Source organism: Lagenorhynchus albirostris, chromosome 2 (genome assembly GCF_949774975.1).
Source record: "Lagenorhynchus albirostris chromosome 2, mLagAlb1.1, whole genome shotgun sequence".
NCBI lineage: Eukaryota > Metazoa > Chordata > Mammalia > Artiodactyla > Delphinidae > Lagenorhynchus > Lagenorhynchus albirostris.
Window position 1 is genome coordinate 120146848 of NC_083096.1, and position 19611 is coordinate 120166458.

The 19611-nt window shown below is 42.0% G+C and overlaps 1 protein-coding gene and 1 pseudogene across 8 annotated transcripts in view; one reads left to right on the forward strand and one right to left on the reverse strand.

Moving 5' to 3' along the window:
- ST6GALNAC3 (ST6 N-acetylgalactosaminide alpha-2,6-sialyltransferase 3) overlaps window positions 1-19611 on the reverse strand; it is a 655315-nt gene that overhangs the window by 552091 nt on the left and 83613 nt on the right. The gene's annotated exons all lie outside the window — the stretch shown is intronic.
- LOC132516117 (protein arginine N-methyltransferase 5-like) lies at window positions 16826-18723 on the forward strand (annotated as a pseudogene).

A 19611-nucleotide genomic window follows, 5' to 3' on the forward strand; every position in this document is an offset into this window, starting at 1 on the left:
ATCAGGGTGCTGAGTGGACAAATGATTGCCAATAATCAAATGGCATGATTTATCTTTTGAAAAACCTTGGAGCAATTCTAAGGAACATGAATGTAAGTGCTAAGCACTGCTTACATAGTGAAAATGCTTATTCCATTTGAATCTTCAAACCCAGGCTACAGAGAAAACAAATAGGCAGAGTGAGTTTGATCCTGGACTCTCAAATTTCTATCAGTAGGATCTGCAAATAACACAGGGTGATACTTGGCCACATAAGAGAGATTCAGCAACCCTCGCAGGTATGAGACACAAGCATTCTGATTCGAATTTCTGGGTGTTCGTGTCCTGTCGTAACATTAAAATAATCATGCAAATCTCCCTCCCAGCTGGTCTCTGATTTGCATTCATTTTTTTCCATTTGAAATGATTTATACATACTTATACGAAATTCTAATCTGAACATTCAATCTTGGAAGAACAGACATTTACAGTATTTAAATTTACAATATTAATAGCTAGTAATTATTAACATTTTAAGCGTGTGGATGACACCAAACCTGGTTAATAAGCAAACTACCTGCATACATGTTTCTCACAGAATGGAGCACTAACCATATCTTTTTGGCTAATGTAGAAAAGAGTTGGTTACCATGGATATTACCTCCTCAACACACGAATGATAAAAGCACTTAAAATACTGCATATTGACTAAACATAAGGGGACACAGAATGAACCCTATATAATTAAAAACCCTTCATAGACCCTGTGTAATTGAAAAAGTTGAACATTCTCCATTCTGTAGTTGTATTTAATTTTAATAACTTGCTTAAGAACAGCTGGAAAACTTATCCTGTGGAAGTCCTTACCTACACAAAGATCATTCAAGCAAAAGCCCAGGAACCATCAGGAGGTAGCCCACACTCTTCTAGGAGAAGTGGAATAGAAGCAGCCAACACTATCCTATGGGACTGGGGCCACGTCCTGGATCCCACTTTCATTGAAATCCAACCACATACCTGAATAAATTCAGTCTTTTAAATCAAACCTCAATCAACACTAACAACAATAACAGTAGCTATTATATTTTTAGTGCAAACTTGATCTGACCCTTTTGTTGGGAAACTTAAGCATGAGTTCTATTCTGCAAAAGAACCCCATGTTTCTGCAAAACAAAGGCCCTGCCCTCACAGGGCTTGTATTTACTACCACTTGACAAACAAAATAAATAAACATAATGTCCGGTGATGAAATGTGCTATGAAGAAAAACAAAGCAGGGGGTTCCATTTTTATATAAGCTGGTCCAGAATTGACTCTCTAATAAGGCAAAAATTAAGTAGACTTGAAGGAAAGTGAGGGAACCGTACAAATATTTCATTTAAAAACACTTCAGGCAGAGGAAACAAGGGCAGTGACCCAGAGGCAGGAATGTGCTTGGCCAAATGAGAAACAGCAAGGAGGAAATTATGGCTAGAGCAGAGTGATCAAAGGACAAATAAGTCCTTCGATGAGGTGAGAGAAACTGAGTTGGGAAAACCGCATCATGGAGGGTCTTGGAGGACACTATAAAGTCTTTGGCTCTGACTCTGAGAGGGAAGACTTCTGAGCAAAGAAGAGAGGGCCTAAGTAATATGTGCAAGGATCACTATGATTGCTGCGTTGGGAAAAGACTCTAGGAACAAGGGCAGAAGCTGTGAGATCAGTTAGGAGACTGTGGCAATAATCCAGACAACAGGTGATGGTGGTTTGGACCAAATGTTAACAATAGAGATGGTGAATTTGCAACAGCCAAGACATGGAAGCAACCTAAGTGTCCATCAACAGAAAAATGGATAAAGAAGATGTGGTGTGTATATATATACATATGTATATAAAAAAATGGGGGCTTCCCTGGTGGCACAGTGGTTGAGAGTCCACCTGCCGATGCAGGGGACGCGGGTTCGTGCCCCGGTCTGGGAAGATCCCACATGCCGTGGAGCGGCTGGGCCCATGAGCCATGGCCGCTGAGCCTGCGCGTCCAGAGCCTGTGCTCCGCAACGGGAGAGGCCACTGTGCTCCGCAACAGTGAGAGGCCCCCGTACCGCAAAAAAAAAAAAAAAAAGAAAGCGGCAACATGGATGGACCTAGAGATCATCTTACTAAGTGAAGTAAGTCAGACAGAGAAAGACAAATATCATATGATATCACTTATATGTGGAATCTAAGATATGATACAGATGAACTTATTTACAAAACAGAAACTGACTCACAGACTTAGAAAACAAACTTCCGGTTACCAAAGGGGAAAGATGGGGGGAGGGATAAATTAGGAGGTTGGGATTAACAAATACACACTACTATATATAAAATAGATAATCAACAAGGACCTACTGTATAGCACAGGGAACTCTACTCAATGCTCTGTAATAACCTAAATGGGAAAAGAATCTGAAAAACAATAGATATATGTATATGTATAACTGAATCACTTTGCTGTATAACTGAAACTAACACAACACTGTAAATCAACTATATTCCAATATAAAGTAAAAAATAAAAAAAAACTATAGAGATAGTGAGAATAAATGGCTTCTGGATATATTTGAAAGAATTCACTATTTACGTGTGGGGTGTAAAAGACAGAAAGGAGTTAGGATGACTCCAAGGATTTTATTTATTTATTTATTTATTTTTTGCAGTACGCGGGCCTCTCACTGTTGTGGCCTCTCGCGTCGCGGAGCACAGGCTCCGGACGCGCAGGCTCAGCGGCCATGGCTCATGGGCCCAGCCGCTCCGCGGCATGTGGGATCTTCCCGGACTGGGGCACGAACCCGTGTCCCCTGCATCAGCAGGCGGACTCTCTACCACTGCGCCACCAGGGAAGCCCGACTCCAAGGATTTTGCCCTTAGCAAATGGAAAGGCATTGGGCCATTTATTGAAAAGAAGCCTACAGAAAATCTATCAGCCTTCAAAGTCCATGCTCTCTTGAAATCATCATGCCGTTTCACAAAGTGCACCATCTATCAATGAGTTTGGAATTCAATTCAGACCCACCTTGAGTGTCCAGTCCTGTCCACCAGGCTGCCCCTGCCTACATGGAAAGTGGAGGTTCTGGTACTACGGGGAAGCAGACAGGTGTCATGTTGAAGGCTCACTTGTGAGCGCACTGAGCCAAGGCAGAAAACGGACAGGACCCAGGAGAGATAGCGGAAAGGACAAAACAAGAGCATGTGCATATAGAGTTGACACAGGGATGAAGCAGCCGAGAGAGGCTGAAGGTGGCAGCAGCAGACAGGGAGGAAGGAAATGACAGCACACAGGCCAATGCATGAGGATTAAATCTCCCTTGCTCAGACCTTGGAAAGGAAGACAGGTCTCCTGCCTCCAATTCAGCCAGCACAGTTCTGCTTTGGACTGATTTACATGTTCCTCTTCCTCAGATATTTGAACAAAGGGTTCCAAAGCTTATTCTCCCTCTTTCTCTGTGTCAATTTCCCTCTGTCCTACTACCCTCTCTCATTTTAATTAAAACTATTGACCTTGACCAGTAGTTTTCAAACCATGCTGTGTACCAAAAATCTTTTGGAAATACGGACTCCTAGGTCTACATCCAAAACACTGAATTGGAATCTACAGGGAGGAAAGGCATTCAGTCAGGCTTGGGAAGCCCTTCCCCCACCCCTCCATGGGTTCTCAATAAACATCAAGGACAGTTACAACTTACAACTTGAACACATTCTTGTTTCCTTTCTCTCCATACCATTAGGGCCCCTGAGATGGTCCGGCACCTGCTGAGTTTTTCCTTTTTTTTCCTTTTTTTTTTTGAGGAATCAGAGGCAGAATACCAAGAAATTACTCATGCCTCTGGGTCTAGTGAAGTCCTATTACATCCACCTCTAAAGTGCAATACAAGACCTTTCTTTTAAAAATGACTTTCTCTAGTGGGGAGGCCAATTATTTTTCTGCTTCTTTACATTTTTTGTTCTCCTGTGTAGTTACTTTGGATACTTTAATTAATGTTTAATCTTCCTGCACTTGTGCCTTAAGGAGAGCCCCTCTGAAGGGCACAGAGTTCAAAATCATGGCCTCATAACACTCTGCAGGTTTAACATTAAATAATCATGACAATTCAGACCAAAGACCAAAAACCCACTCAGACTGCCAGGAACACAGGGTCAGCATGCAGGCCTTCTTTGCCAAATCTGTGATTTTGTTTCTATTCTCGTCCTGTTACACTGGTACATAGATGACTCTTCCTGCTTCCTCCTTTCCAGGGAGGGGCTGTATTCTGCGAGAAAAGTGCTCCGTCACTCAAGGCTGATGACAGCAATGGAGCAACACTGTGATAGAAATGATTACTGAAGGCCCATTAGGAGATGCCAACAGAGACTCTATATTAACCATCATTCCCCCTGTACGCAGAGACCTGAAAGAAAAAGGAGAGAAGACTTTCAGCTGCTATGGTATCTTAGAGAATCATCTGACAGCTTATTTATTAAATGCATTTTAATATTAATTCTCCTCTGCGCCATAGCTGACCTTCAAAAGAATTTACTGAATCTCAAGAACGCAAAAGCACAATGGCCGAGGGAAAGCATGGATGGGAAGAAAGCTGCACTTCAACTCTTTTTATCCTGTGCGGTTACATACAAAATTGGTTACGATTAAATACTACGTTAGGTGGCTGATCTTTTAATATAGAGCCTAAAACACTGATAAATTAGAACCCAATTAATTGGGATCCAACTTATTTTTCTCTCTGCTCATTTAGGACAGAAATGCAAATCACAGGAATGCACAACAATATAAAGGAGTTTTAAGCTCCTTCTCAAACATGTCCTAGATCCAAAACACATTCTGCCTCTCCAGTCCTATAAAATGAGGGCTGCATGCATAATGACGACCCTCAAACAGCCAGTACACACACAGTTAAATTTAATCTCCTACATTTACTAAATCAAAATGTGGACTGAAAAGCTCTCCAAAAGGAAACTTCCATTTAACTCTTTCTTAAAATTTTGTTTAAAAACACATAACATAAAATATACCACCTCAACCATTGTTAAGTATACAGTTCAGTGATATTAAACACATTCACACTGTTATGCAAACATCACCACCATCCATCTCTTTTCATCTTGCACAACTGAACTTCTGTCCTCATTAAACAATAACTCCTTACCTTGCTCTGTTTAACTCAATCAAAAAATTCTACTGAACAGAATTCCCCATTCTTTAAATACTCTGAATGATGTTTCATTCTTATATAGGGTAAAATTAGGACCAACTTTTTTATGAATCAACTTATATTTTAAGCCCAGTTTATACATTATGCTCAGGAAAGAACTGTTATTTTGTTCCAGAAAGTCATGTTTAATCTCCAAGCATCTACATACCAAAGCTGATGGGTGTTATGAATGTTTATGTCCTTCAAAATTTCATGTGTTGAAATCTAACCTAATCCCTATTCTGATGGTGGTGCCCTCATGAACTGGATTAGTGCCCTTGTAAAAAGATTCCAAAGAGCAAGCTTGTCCTCTTTCTGCCATGTGAGGATACAACGAGAAGTCCGCAGTCTGTAAATTGGAAGAGGGCTCTTACCAGAATGTGACATCAGAACCCTGATCTCAGACTTCCGGCCTCCAGAACTGTGAGAAATAAATTTCTTTTTTTTTTTAATAAATTTATTTATTTATTTATTTATTTTTGGCTGTGTTGGGTCTTCATTTCTGGCGAGGGCTTTCTCCAGGTGTGGTGAGCGGGGGCCACTCTTCATTGCAGTGCATGGGCCTCTCACTGTCACGGCCTCTCCCATTGCGAAGCACAGGCTCCAGACGCACAGGCTCAGTAGTTGTGGCTCACGGGCTTAGTTGCTCTGCAGCATGTGGGATCTTCCCAGACCAGGGCTCGAACCCGTGTCCCCTGCATTAGCAGGCAGATTCTTAACCACTGCACCACCAGGGAAGCCCAGAAATAAATTTCTGTTGTTTATAAGTCACACAGTCTATGGTAGTTTGTTATGGCAGCCTCAACAGACTAAGACAATGGGTGACCAATCACTACAGTTAGCCTAATTTGAATTAGAAGCCACAGATATCTTTCTTTACTCTCTCTGAATCTGTTTATACCATTACTTAGGATTAGGGACGCTTTCACAAAAATCTGGGTGATGACTATCCATAAAGCCACATTTTAACCTTTTTAAAGCACTAGGAAAAATGACTATCTAGGACTCCAGTGAAGAAACAGTGCTTGTGACCTCCCAGAAATGAGCATCCTGTAAGTCAAACCAAGCCTTCTGGGCACAATGCAGAGCAGGTACGATACTGAGACCAACTTGGTGGCCTTTCCACCCTAATGGGAACACCTAATAATGGTGTTATTTGCCATGTAAGCAGCAAGGCTGCAAGAGGTGCAGGCACCCTCTGGAGCATTTGCAGCCCCAGCATAAGATGAAGCTCTGTGTCAGTCTTTCTTGGTTCTGAGTCATTAGTTCTAGGGTGGAAAGGCATTAGAAAACCTTTCAAGCCACAAACCACATATCTTAGGGAAATGGCTAATTAGAATTCACCCTAAACTGCGATAGAATTAACAGACATTAAATAATCATTATTTATAATTGGGGAATCAAGTTACCCAAGAGAAAAAAAGGCAAAGCTTAGATTGCCTTGGTTAATGTTTAAATTGGAAAAATAAAAGGATAAGTAGTTTCCCAAATGACCAATAACTTATGTTCCCAAAGTTAGTAACGTAGGAAGTATTTTTTCTGGAGAAGCAATGTGATTGGGATCTTCGTTTTTAAAAGATCACACAAAAATTATTTCATCCACATTAGAAACAAAGTATAGGACAAACAGTCTGTCCCGAGCTCTGGAACAGTGGCCAAGGGGTAATGTGGCTAACAGGGGGAAAAGAAATTTTCTTCCTTCTTTCCGTGGCATAGACCTAAGGAGAATATTTTTAAGGAAAAAAAAAAAAGTCTTCGACTTCTCTCTTTCTTCTTCTCTGTACTTCTTTCTCATCTTCTGGTACTTCTTTTACAGGGACCATGATATTCTCAAACTACCTTAATTTCACTGCTTTCCCAACTGGGTCCCCATCCGGGCCAGGCCAACCCCAAAGGCCTGTGCCTCAGAGCAGCTGACCCCAAGGGATTCAAAGCAAATGAATCAAACCAAGATATGGATGAAATAAGACTTCATGTTTTCTGTTTTGCTCTCAATTAATAGCTTTGCAATATTTAGCATCAAAAAGTCAAAAAATACAAATAAAACATGAAAATACAGTTGACACTTGAACCACATGGGTTTAAACTGCATGGGTCCACTTATACGTGGATTGTTTCTTTTTTTTGGTGGATTGTTTTTGATAGTAAATACTGCTGTACTACATGATCCACAGTTGGCTGAATCTCCTGATGTGAAACTGAGGATACAGAGGGCCGACTATAAATTATACATGGATTTTCGACTGCTTGGAGGGTCAGTGCCCCTAACCCCCATGTTGTTCAAGGGTCAACTGTATAGTCTCACCTGACATTAAAAATAATGAGATTATCTGGTGTGAGAGGGTATGGAAAAATAAGAACACCCAAAAAACAGTGTAAACTGTTTACAGCCTCTCTGGAGGGCACTTTGGTTATACATGTCCAAAGTCCTTTTTTCTTTAAGTATAATGTTGACCCAGCAAAAACACCACTAAAAACTATAAGTAAGTCCCCTACATTCGAACCTTCAACTTCAGAGCTTTCAAAGACGTGAATGTGGAGCTTACTAATGAAGACCTGATGGGATTGGAGGCCCAGAGAAAGGACAAAGAGAGACAGAGCAAGAAGTTACTGAAGAACCGAAGAGATTCACAATGCAGGAAATGGCAAGGGATTTTCTTTACTTGAGAAGGCACTGTTAGTTTTTAAGGCACAGGAATGGTGCCTTAGAACATAGAACGGTACACGAAGGCTGCAGCAGCCATTCAGAATGCAGTCCAGTGCTACCGTGTCATCTATGACGAGAAAAAAAGAGCTACTGCCCAGACATCATTGGATCATTTTTTCAAGACAGTATGTAGAATTGAATCCAGCAAGGAACCAGAACCTGAGCCATCAACGTCAGGCGTGAGTGAGATTGCAGCTCGCCCTCCGTCTCCTATTGCTGACGATCCTTCAGCTCTACCATCTCCCACCTCCTGTCCCTCCTCCATCAGTAACTCTTCTTGCCTGTTCACTCGATGCCAGCTCCTGTATGCAGCTGTTGTACTGTACTACTGTACTTTTCAAGGTACTGCACTATAAGATTAAAAATGTTTTATTTATTTTTTGTTTGTGTTTGTTTTTTATGTTTTATTTGTGTGAAAAATATTATAAACCTATTACAGTACAGTACTGTATAACCAGTTGTGTTAGTTGGGTACCTAGGCTAACTTTGTTGGACTTAACGAACAAATCAGACTTACGAACGTGCTCTCAGAATGGAACTCGTCTGTATGTAGGGGACTTACTGTACATGGATACCATTAAGTAGCACATCATAGAAACATATTTATTGATATGAAAAAAATCTTCATGACCTATTGCTAAGTTAAAGAAATGGGCAGACTACAAACATATAAATGTATGTTTTATAATACATATAAGTATATGTATTAAATTATATGTAAATATAAATTTAATATAAATTTGTATATTAACATTGTAAATTAAGCTAGTTTATACAGATACCATATATAATAAAATTATACAATTATATATAACTTTTACTTATATAAAATTTATCATACACTTTATACACAAAAAATTTATATATGATACATATAATTACATAATTTTATTATATATGTAGGTATACAAAAATAAATAAAATATTAGAAAGACATTCACAAAAATGTAAACAGTGGTTAGCTCCGTTTTTTTTTCTTTGTGCTTGTTTACGATTTTTAGGATATCTGCTAATGATAAAATTAATTAGAACATTCTGTAATTACTTAGGGAGAGTTATTTTTTTAATGTAGTGCAGAACACTAAAAACGACAATAATATCAATAGCGCCACTAGAGAAATGCCAACATAAGGTAAGAGGTAGAATCTATCAGAGAGTTTGTAAGTAGGAGATTATAGACTATCTCTATATAATATTATTATTTGGGATAACACTGTCCCCAGAACACACACACAATAGCCTCAGCAAATACCTGCTGGGTTAAGAACAAACAGAAGAAATACTTAGTCCTTAAAAATACACAGTTCTACCTTTACACTTTTCTCAAAATATCTGGCTGTTTCTTCCACTGTAATAAGCAATACTGTACATCCTGATGCTTTAGAATACTTGAAATCATGTTAATTATTCCTGCGGAATGTTTAAAAATTCATATTATTTACTCCTGAGAGACCATGACAACATCTTTCCAGATTGCACCAGACTATTCTTATGTGAATCAAGGGTTTTAATCTCTAGCAACAGCAATGCTTTGGGCATGGATCAATGAACGGAAATGAGCTACTGTGGTTTGTGTGCCTTTCACCAGACCCCCCCAATACCTATTCACAGTGCTGAGTGTATCAAAACTACATGCGTAAATTAAACTAGCTTGTCGGATACAAAAACAAAGCTAAACCATACGCGGAGCAAAACACACCCATGGCTTTTTCTCAGCACCACAGATCTCTCTTCCGCGCCAACTCCCTGACGGGCAGAGAGATAGGCCAGTAATGAACCAACCTTTACAGAATCCAAGGCTTTATATGGACTTTTGAAATAATTTCCTTTTAAAACATTTTGTCCCCTCTCTACAGCAACACAGTTTATTACTACTTTTTGCATTTTTTTTAAAGTCTTGGACATTTTTTAAATGCCCACTTTTTTCAATCAAATGTATTTTTTCATTCTGATTCCATCAACTCAGCCTTGTAATTGACTAACATCATCCTTTCTTTTCTCCTTCCTAATGTGTTTATTTATGCCTATTCAATACAAGGTGGTACCCAACTCCAAAAGTCTCCTTTCCTTGGCTGGGGCCCTACTGGCATTCCCCTCCTGCCCTAGAGAGTGACTGGTCTGATCTGTGAGGCTCCTGTGTTGTCTGCTCCTCCCTTCTCTCCTTGGAGGGAGGGCCCACAGAGCGCCCAGATCTCCGTTGTTCCTCCACACCTTCCCTATCGGTGTACCTGTGACTGCACAGGATAATTCTGGGTGCAGTAGCCGGGAGCCCAGTTACCCATAGATGCAAGCTACACACTCCAACCTAGAACTAGGGACATTTTGGTTCTCCCTCTGCCAGTTCTTTCATCTTATTTCTCGGTCAGTTCAGAACCTGGGCAGGAGAGACAGCTTCTTAAAGACGCCAACATCTTGAGCATTTTGCCATGAACCTTAACAATATTAAAATTGGCAAAATACACTGGGAGGCATTAAGGCTAAGGGTGGGTGGCTCTGAGCTCTGGCATGCTTTACTAAGCATGGGCCGTAACGGCTTTTAACTTTGGCAGTTTGCAAAGTTTGTACTGGGGCGTGGGTCTGGTTTTATAGTCTGCAGCTACCTTCAAACTGCTGTGGAAGTATCAGGTAAATATCAGATGCATTGTGTACCTCAGCTTGAATTTTCACAACGATCTTAAAAAAGCAAAAGTTACTGTATTTCATCAAATCTTAAAATGCTCTGAATGTAAGACACCCCATTATTTTAGCCACCACCAAGAAAGAAAAGAATACTGCCAATACTATAACATGTCATTCATGGTAAGACACGTATAAGTTTTAAATACACTAAAATGTGAAGAAAAAAGTGAGTCTTTGAATCAATGAACTATTTAATATTATCCTCATTTTTTATTCAAGGAATAAGACCCCCTTCAAAACATACACACGTTCTCTTACCTCTGAGTTTAAACACACGCTAGTCCCCCTAACGGGAACAGCCTTTCTCTGGCTCTGGACCTAGTCACCCGCCCTTTATCCTTCACATCAACCTTCAGTGAAGTCTTATGTGATTCCCAGGCCTGGCTGGGTCCCCCTATAAGTTCTCTCACAGCACTTATTCTTCTTTTCAATCCTTTGAAGCCCTGGAATTATTTCTAATTATTTACTTCCACGTTTATAACTGTGTATAGTCGCACCCTGTTAGGCCTGGCCATTCCGTGATGGCAGGGACTGTCCAGTTTGCCTACCACTCTACTTCCAGGGCTTATAACACATAACAGGAGCTCAGTACGTTGACTCATGGGTATCTTGACAAAGCACTCACAAGCCTTACCTCTTTTAAGCCTCACTACGCCACTGGAAGGTAGGTGCCATTATTTCCCCCGTTTTATCAAGTGAAGAAACTGAGGCTTGAAGAAGTCAATTAATTTAACCATGTCTCACAGCAGAGAATTCAAACTCCAGCCAGATGTGCCTGACACCAAAGCCAGGTCATTAACCATCAGGCCATACCCAGCTCCAGCTCGCAAGCGGAAGGCATGGAGGCAGGAATAAAATGGCATGTTGTGGTACAGAGAGACATCGAGATACAGTGGATAATGCATGTGCAACAGACTCAAGTTAAACTCTTATTGAGGACCTGCCAATTGCCTGAAAGTGGGCTGAGCACCTCTGATATGAGTCATTTATTCTCACAATCATACCATGGATTTGGACTTATTACCTCTACACTACAGTAAAGAAAGAGACTCAGAGAAGCTAAGTAACATGCCCACTCACACAGCTGGTGAGCAGCAAAGCCAAGGTGATGAGCTGTCAGTCTGGACAATGGATCTCAGAGGATTCTGGAGCACGCTTTCTGAAGATCTCTTTTTTTTTCTTGGTCCTATTCCCCAAGCTAAGCGCTGACTGTCTTTGGCCAATTGACATTGACAAATGTCCATTTCTAACAACTTTTTCTGACCAACTCTGATCTTCACTTAAGGGTTTACGAGGAAAGCCCGATAATATTTAACTGAAACAATAACGGGCACCACTATGATTAAATAGCATTTAGACAAGGCAAACCAATAGAAATGCACAGACTCAGCATTAGGCACTATGTTAAACTGGTATCTGTACAGAGTGTGTCCAAATCAAGGGGTGGCCTTTCAAGGCAAATTACGTGGCTCATTGCTGGGGCAAGCCAGAGTTGGAATAGCCAAATTACAGTTCAGCTCCTCAGTAAAACTGAATTTGACACCTCTTTCCTCAGGAGATTGGGAATCATCTTCCCAACATGTACTTTAGAACATGAGTGTCAGCCCATCTGCTATCTAAATTTAGATCTCAATACAGTATGTAAAGCACCTTTCTGCTGTGGTCATTAGCAGAGAAAAAACCTCCAAAGGTCCCATCATTAAATGAAGACCCACGGCATCTATTCCATCCTCTAAGGAACCTGTCATTTCTTCTGCTGCTTTTAGTGAAGGACTGAGGGGAGGGGACTGGGAAGCAAGCAGAGAAGCAGCGTGACAGAGGGTCAGGAGACCCAGATGCCGGCGCCACTCTGCCGTACACTAGCTCTGTGACCTTAGTCAAATAGAAGAATCTCAGGGTCACCAAGAATCTTTAAGGTCCATTAGTTCAGACACGTTACTGATGTTTGAATCCCTTTAATAACATCACTGCTAAGTGTTGACTCGGTTTACGCTAGAGTGATAGAGAAATCATTACTTCCATTGTGATAGAGATAGAGAAATCATTACTTCCATTCCCTCTCCAGTGTTCTATAATGTCTGAGAACCTGGAGAAGGCATCGTAACCCAAGTCTTGAAGGTTGGAGAGAACCTGAGGTCTGAAGGGCAACTAGCTCTTAACAATACTGGAGAGCAGGAAGAGGTTGCAAGCCCATCTCTACAGAAAGTTATTAATTATTAATCAAGGTTAAGTGATCATGTAACAATTCCAAAAAATAAAAAGCAAAAGAGGAGTCCTTGACATAAGTGGCTTGCCTGTAGAATAAAAAGAAAACTCTTAAAACGCTGAAACCATGTTTTCCACATTAAAGGTTTGACCGTAGAGAGAAAAAGATATTTAAAGTACAACACCTACATATAATAAATATAATAAATTGATCATATAGCAAGCTCCTGTAATTGTGGTTGTGGACTGGTGAAGGTCTACAAATTGTTATCAGGCTACAAGGAGACAGGAGTTTGCTCTAGAATGTAAATCAACTTTGTCACGAAGCGAGCTTACTGTTTGCTTCAGTCAACGTGTGTGTGGGGGGGGGGGGTGCATGCCACGACTTTCTCAATGAAGGAAGCAGTGCCTTGATTTACATTCTGGTGCAAGTCCCTTATCTTGGTTTAAATAGTGACAAACAGTTCCCAGACTGGCTACTTCATGGAGTACTCTCGGAGACTAATAAGGTAGCATTTCCCAATGGGACTCTGATGAACCTGTAGCATCTCTTCCTTCACTCTGTGAAGTACAACTTCCCCAAACCACCAAAAGCAGGAACGTCTGTTGTCTTATTCAGAAGCTGATGCACTGTCTTATCTAGACTATGGTAGAGCCTTCCAGCAGGTCCCCCTACCTTCGAACTATTCTGACACACGTTCAAGCCAGCCTCCACACTGCTACCACAGGAGTGTTTCGAAACATGTCTAGACAATTACTCCCCTGCTTAAATTCTTTTGAGAGCTCCCCAATGCCTACTGCATTAGCTTTAACCTTCTGAGTTTAATCACCAGCCATTCCCTTCTACCCCTTGACCTCCGCAATTATTAGTCATTTTCTGAACACATTACATACTTTCATCCACCTGTGCTTTAACTCATATTGGCTCCTCTACTTGAAATACTCTTTCCCTTCTAATCCACCTATAAACTCCTACTCATCCTTTAATAGCCAGTTCAAATAATGCCTCCTCTGAAAGTCTCAACAACCATCCCAGAAAGAACTATGTATTCAGACCCTCTGTGGGTGTGGGGGGGGGAGGGTAGTTCAGTGCCATAAATAACAGGGCAGGCTCTGGAACCTGTCTCCACAACACCTATCTGCATAACTTTGGGCAAGTTACTTAACATCTCCTGCCTCAGTTTCCCCATCCGTAAAACAGGAACAATGACATAGGGTGGATGTGAAGATTCAGTTAACTAACTCATGTAAAGCATGTAGCACAGTGCCTCACATATAGTAAGTATTCCTATAAATTATTGAGTCAGGCCAATTAACTTCTCTAGCCTAGGAATTTGAAACCCAGTGACAGGGGCTCTTGGTGTTGAGGCACCTTTATGCACCTTTATATAGTCTGGAGAGCAGGTCCATCAATGTCTGCTGCTGCAGTTTCTGGGGTTGCCCCTGGTCCCTACCCAGCCCGGGCTGGATGCTTAGGGACTGATTCATTCTTTGAGTAACTCCAGTATCTTTTAAAAAATGTATTTTCTTCTTCTTCTTCCCCTCCCCCTCCTCCCCCTGCTCCCCCTCTAATCCTCTCCCCCTCCTTCTTATCCTTTTTATCCTTCTTTTTTTTATTTTTTAAAACTTAAGCCAGGGGGCTTCCCTGGTGGCGCAGTGGTTAAGAATCTGCTTGCCAATGCAGGGGACACGTGTTCAAGCCCTGGTCCGGGAGGATCCCACATGCTGCGGAGCAACTAAGCCTGTGCACCACAACTACTGAGCCCACGCATCGAGAGCCTGCGAGCCACAACTACTGAGCCCACACGCCACGCCTACTGAAGCCTGCGCACTCTAGAGCCTGTGCTCGGCAACAAGAGAAGCCCACACACCGCAACGAAGAGTAGCCCCCACTCGCAGCAACTAGAGCAAGCCAGCACATAGCAATGAGAACCCAACACAGCCAAAAATAATAAATAAATAAAAATAAATAAATTTATTTTAAAAAAAGGTACACCACAAGATTTGGATTAAAAATGTATATTAAAAAAAAACAAAAACTTAAGCCAGGAAGAATCAACCTCTCTCTTGCTTACAGGTACCTTAGTTAGTGCAGGGATAACAGTAGCTATCATATTGCTTACAAGGATTAAAAATGATAATGTACAAAGCACTTAGAGCAGTGCCTGTCAGTGAGTAAGTACCTGGTAATTAGTAGCTTTCACTATTATCTAATGATAGCTCTTGGTATTTACCTAGTGTTTTTATCATGTAAAATACACACACTGTGTTGCTTGCTTATTCTCCTTAACAAATGGGTAGAAACGGTAGCCACAGTTTATGGATGAGGAAATGGTGATGTTTAGGAGTATGCCCAAGATCATGAAGGTGGCAAGTGGCTGAGCTGGGAACCCTACCAAGGTGTCAACCTAAGTCTCTGAAATTAAAGCAAGAACTCTGAGACTCCCCACTATGCTGCCTGTTTCCCAAGACAATGGGTTCAGGAAATCGCCTCTAAGTATTCTCATTAAGGTGTCAAAAATAAACAAGGATCCCTTCTTTATTACCTTCAGAGGTCACCTGGTGGGTGGATGTGAGCCAGAGACTGCAGCCACACTGCTGAGGCTTGGGTCCTGCCTCCCCCACTTATTTGCTATGTGACTTTGAACAGGCCACTTAGCCTCTTCGGGCCTCTTAGTGGGTTACTGTGAGGACTAAATGAGTTAATATATGTAAAGGACTTAAAACCATGCCTGGACCGAAAGACCTAGAAGAGCAAACACAATACTGAAGAACAAAAAAATTAGAGGAATCACACCAAATGATTTCAAAACTTACAGTAAAGCTACAGTAATCCAAACAGCACAGTACTGGTGAAAGAACAGACACATACATCAATGGAACAGAATAGAGAGCCCAGAAGCAGATCCACACAAATAGTCAAGTGACCTTTGACAATGGAGAAAGGATAGTCTTTTTAAGTAACGGTGCTGGAACAACTGAATATCCACATGCAAAAAAAAAAAACTAAACACAGGGCTAAACACATGTCTCATAAAAATTAACTCAAACTGGATCACAGACCTAAATGTAAATGCAAATCTATAAAATTCTTAGAAGAGAACAAAGGAAAAAATCCAGGCTACCTTGGGTTTGGAGATGAGTTTTTAGAAGCATCACCAAAAGCATGATCTAAATTGGACATTATTAACATTAAAAACTTCTGCTCTGCAAAAGACTGTTAAAAGAATGAAAAGAGAAGCCACAGAAATTTGCAGATATTTGCAAACACATATCTGACAAAGGACTTGTATCCAAAGAACTCATGAAATTCAACAGTAAGAAAGCCCAATAAAAATGGACAAAAGATCTGAGCAGAGATTTCACCAAAGAAGGTATATAGATGACAAATAAGATATGACAAAAATGTTTTACATCATTATTAGGAAATTACAAAATAAAGCAACGAGATACCACAGCATACCTTATAGCCATACCTATTAGAATGGCTAAAATACAAAAAAGAAAATTGACAATGGCAATTGCTGGCAAGGAAAAAGAGCAACAGGAACACTCATCCTTCACTGGCACGAATACAAAATGGCACAACCAATTTGGAAGACAGTTTGACGATTTCTTACAAAGCTAAATATAGTCTTAGCATATAATCCAGCAATCACACTCCTTGGTACTTACCCAACTGACTTCAGAACTATGTCCACACAAAAACCTGCAAGCAAATATTATAGCAGCTTTATTCATAGCCACCAAAACTTGGAAGCAACCAAGATGTCCTTAAATAGGTGACTGGATAAACAAATTGAAGTATATCCACACAATGAAATATTATAAAAATAAATGAGCTACCATGAAAAGCAAGCCATGAAAAGACATGAATAAATCTTAAATACATTTTGCTAAGTGAAAGAAGCCAATCTGAAAAGGCTATGTTCTGTATTATTACAATTACACGATACGATGTTCTGGAAAAAGCAAAACCACAGAGACAGTTAAAAAGATCAGTGGGGTCAGGGAATCTCAGCGTGGACAGTGCGAGGGAAAAGGTGGAGGAGATGGTGGTCGGCGGTGCCAGTGGAAGTCGCGCGTCCAGCGGGAGTGACCTGAATTGCACCCCCGAAATGGCTGACACACTGGGGGCTGTGGCCAAGCAGGGGTTTGATTTCCTCTGTATGCCTGTGTACCACCCATGTTTCAAGAGGGAGTTCACTCAGGAACCTGCTAAGAATCGGCCAGGCCCTCAGGCACGATCAGACCTACTGCTGTCAAGAAGGGACTGGAATACACTAATTGTGGGGAAGCTTTCTCCATGGATTCGTCCAGACTCAAAAGTGGAGAAGATCCGCAGGAACTCCGAGGCAGCTATGTTACAGGAGCTGAATTTTGGGGCCTATTTGGGTCTTCCAGCTTTCCTGCTTCCCCTGAATCAGGACGATAACACAAACTTGGCGAGAGTTTTGACCAACCACATCCCACTGGCCACCACTCCTCCATGTTCTGGATGTGGGTGCCACTGGTGGCACCAGAGGACCTGAGAGATGTGCCAACTTCACACACAGAGGAGCGCGGTGGAGAGGAGAAGACATGGATGTGGTGGCACAACTTCCGGACCTTGTGTGATTATAGCAAGAGGATTGCGGTGGCTCTCGAAACTGGTGCTGACCTCCCATCTAATCATGTCATTGATCGTTGACTTGGGGAAGCCCATCAAAGCAACCATTCTCCCCACCAGCATTTTCCTGACCAATAAGAAGGGATTTCCTGTTCTTTCTAAGATGCACCAGAGGCTGATCTTCCAACTCCTCAAGTTGGATGTGCAATTCATTATCACAGGCACCAACCACCACTCATAGAAAGAGTTCTGCTCCTGCCTCCAGTACTTGGAAAACTGGAGCCAGAATTGAACTCCACCCAACGCCTATGAACTCTTTGCCAAGGGCTATGAAGACTACCTGCGGTCCCCACTCCAGCCACTGATGGATAATCTGGAATCTCAGACATACGAAGTGTTTAAAAAGGACCCTATCAAATACTCTCGATACCAGCAGGCCATCTATGAATGTCTGTTAGACCGAGTGCCAGGGGAAGAGAAGGACACCAATGTCCAAGTGCTGACGGTGCTGGGAACAGTGGGTGAACACTTCCCTGCGGGCAGCCAAGCAGGCAGACTGGAGGATAAAGCTGTACACTGTGGAGAAGAACCCAAATGCCGTGGTGACGCTGGAGAACCGGCAGCTTGAAGAATGGGGAAGCCAGGTGACAGCAGTCTCATCGGACATGCGGGAATGGCGGATATGACTGTCGGTGAGCTTCTGGGGTCCTAAGCGGATCATGAGCTGTCACCGGATGATGGCGTGAGCATTCCCGGGGAGTGTACCTCCTTTCTAGCTCCCATCTTGTCCTCCACGCTGTACAATGAGGTCCGAGCCTGTCGGGAAAAGGACCGCCACCCTGAAGCCCAGTTTGAGATGCTTTATGTGCTGTGGCTGCACAATTTCCACCAGCCGTCTGCACCCCAGCCCTGTTTTACCTTCAGCCGTCCCAACAGAGATCCTATGATTGACAACAAGCGCTACTGCACCTTGGAGTTTCCCGAGGAGGTGAACACAGTGCTGCATGGGTTTGCAGCCTACTTTGAGACTGTGCTTTATCAGGACATCACTCTGAGTATCTGTCCAGAGACTCTCTCTCCTGAGATGTTTTCATGGTTTCCCACCCTCTTCCCCATTAAGCAGCCCATTACCGTGCGTGAAGGCCAGACCACCTGTGTGCGTTTCTGGAGATGCAGCAATTCCAAGATGGTGTGGTATGAGTGGGCTGTGACAGCACCAGTCTGTTCTGCTACTCAGAACCCCACAGGCCGCTCTTACACCATCGGCCTCTAGCCCTGCCTGCAAGTGTCTAGAGCCTTGGAAGCAGCTTCAGGTTTTGCCCCTGTAGCACCAAAGGTGCAGTAAGTACACCATGGGTTCTGATTTGCCTTGCCCATCAGAAAGGAGCATTTCAGTCCACTTTCCTGCCTTACGTCAAGATGGGCAAAGGATGAGAATTGCAGGGCTCACGCCACCGATCTGTGAAGACTTCAGGCCAAGGCATGAGGAATTCGTGTTGGATCTGCGGCTACTCCAACAGGCACTCGGCCTCAAGTGCTCTCTGGGATAGCCCTGAGAACATGTGGATTGAACAAATTTTCAGCCCTTTTCCCTGCCCATCTCTGTTCCTATTTTGATGATTTTGGGTAAGGAGGAAATACAAATAAAGTGAGGTTATGGCCTTTCCTGCTCCAAAAAAAACGAAATCAGTGGATTGGGGAAGGGTTAAATAGGTGAGCTGGGGAAGCACAGAGAATTCATAGGGTGATGAAGCTATTCTCTATGACACTGTAATGGCGATACCTGCATTTCTCAAAACCCACAAAGAGTGAACTTTAATATATGTAATTTTTTTTTAAATCATGTAAAAGGTTAGGGGAATCCCAAGATGAAATGCAGAATGTGACCAAACAATCTAACTGTATTACAAATGTATGAAACAACCTCACTGAAAGGAGTGGAGAAAAAAAAAAAAAAGGTGCTCCCTAAGCAACTTTGGAAATAAGAAGTCTGTAAAACTATGGCAAAGGAAACTGTAGGTAAGCAGCACTGTACTCTAGTGGATACAGTTATTTTCCATGGGGGTCCTGTCAACAATTCTGACACTGCTATACATGCATACTGGAACTGAACAATTAAGTAAATACATGGCGGATGGTGGGAGCCAAGTTTACCATACTGTTGGAGTAGGAGATCACAGATCCTCAAGGGGAGGAGGCCAGAATGGGCCACGTGGTAATGGATTA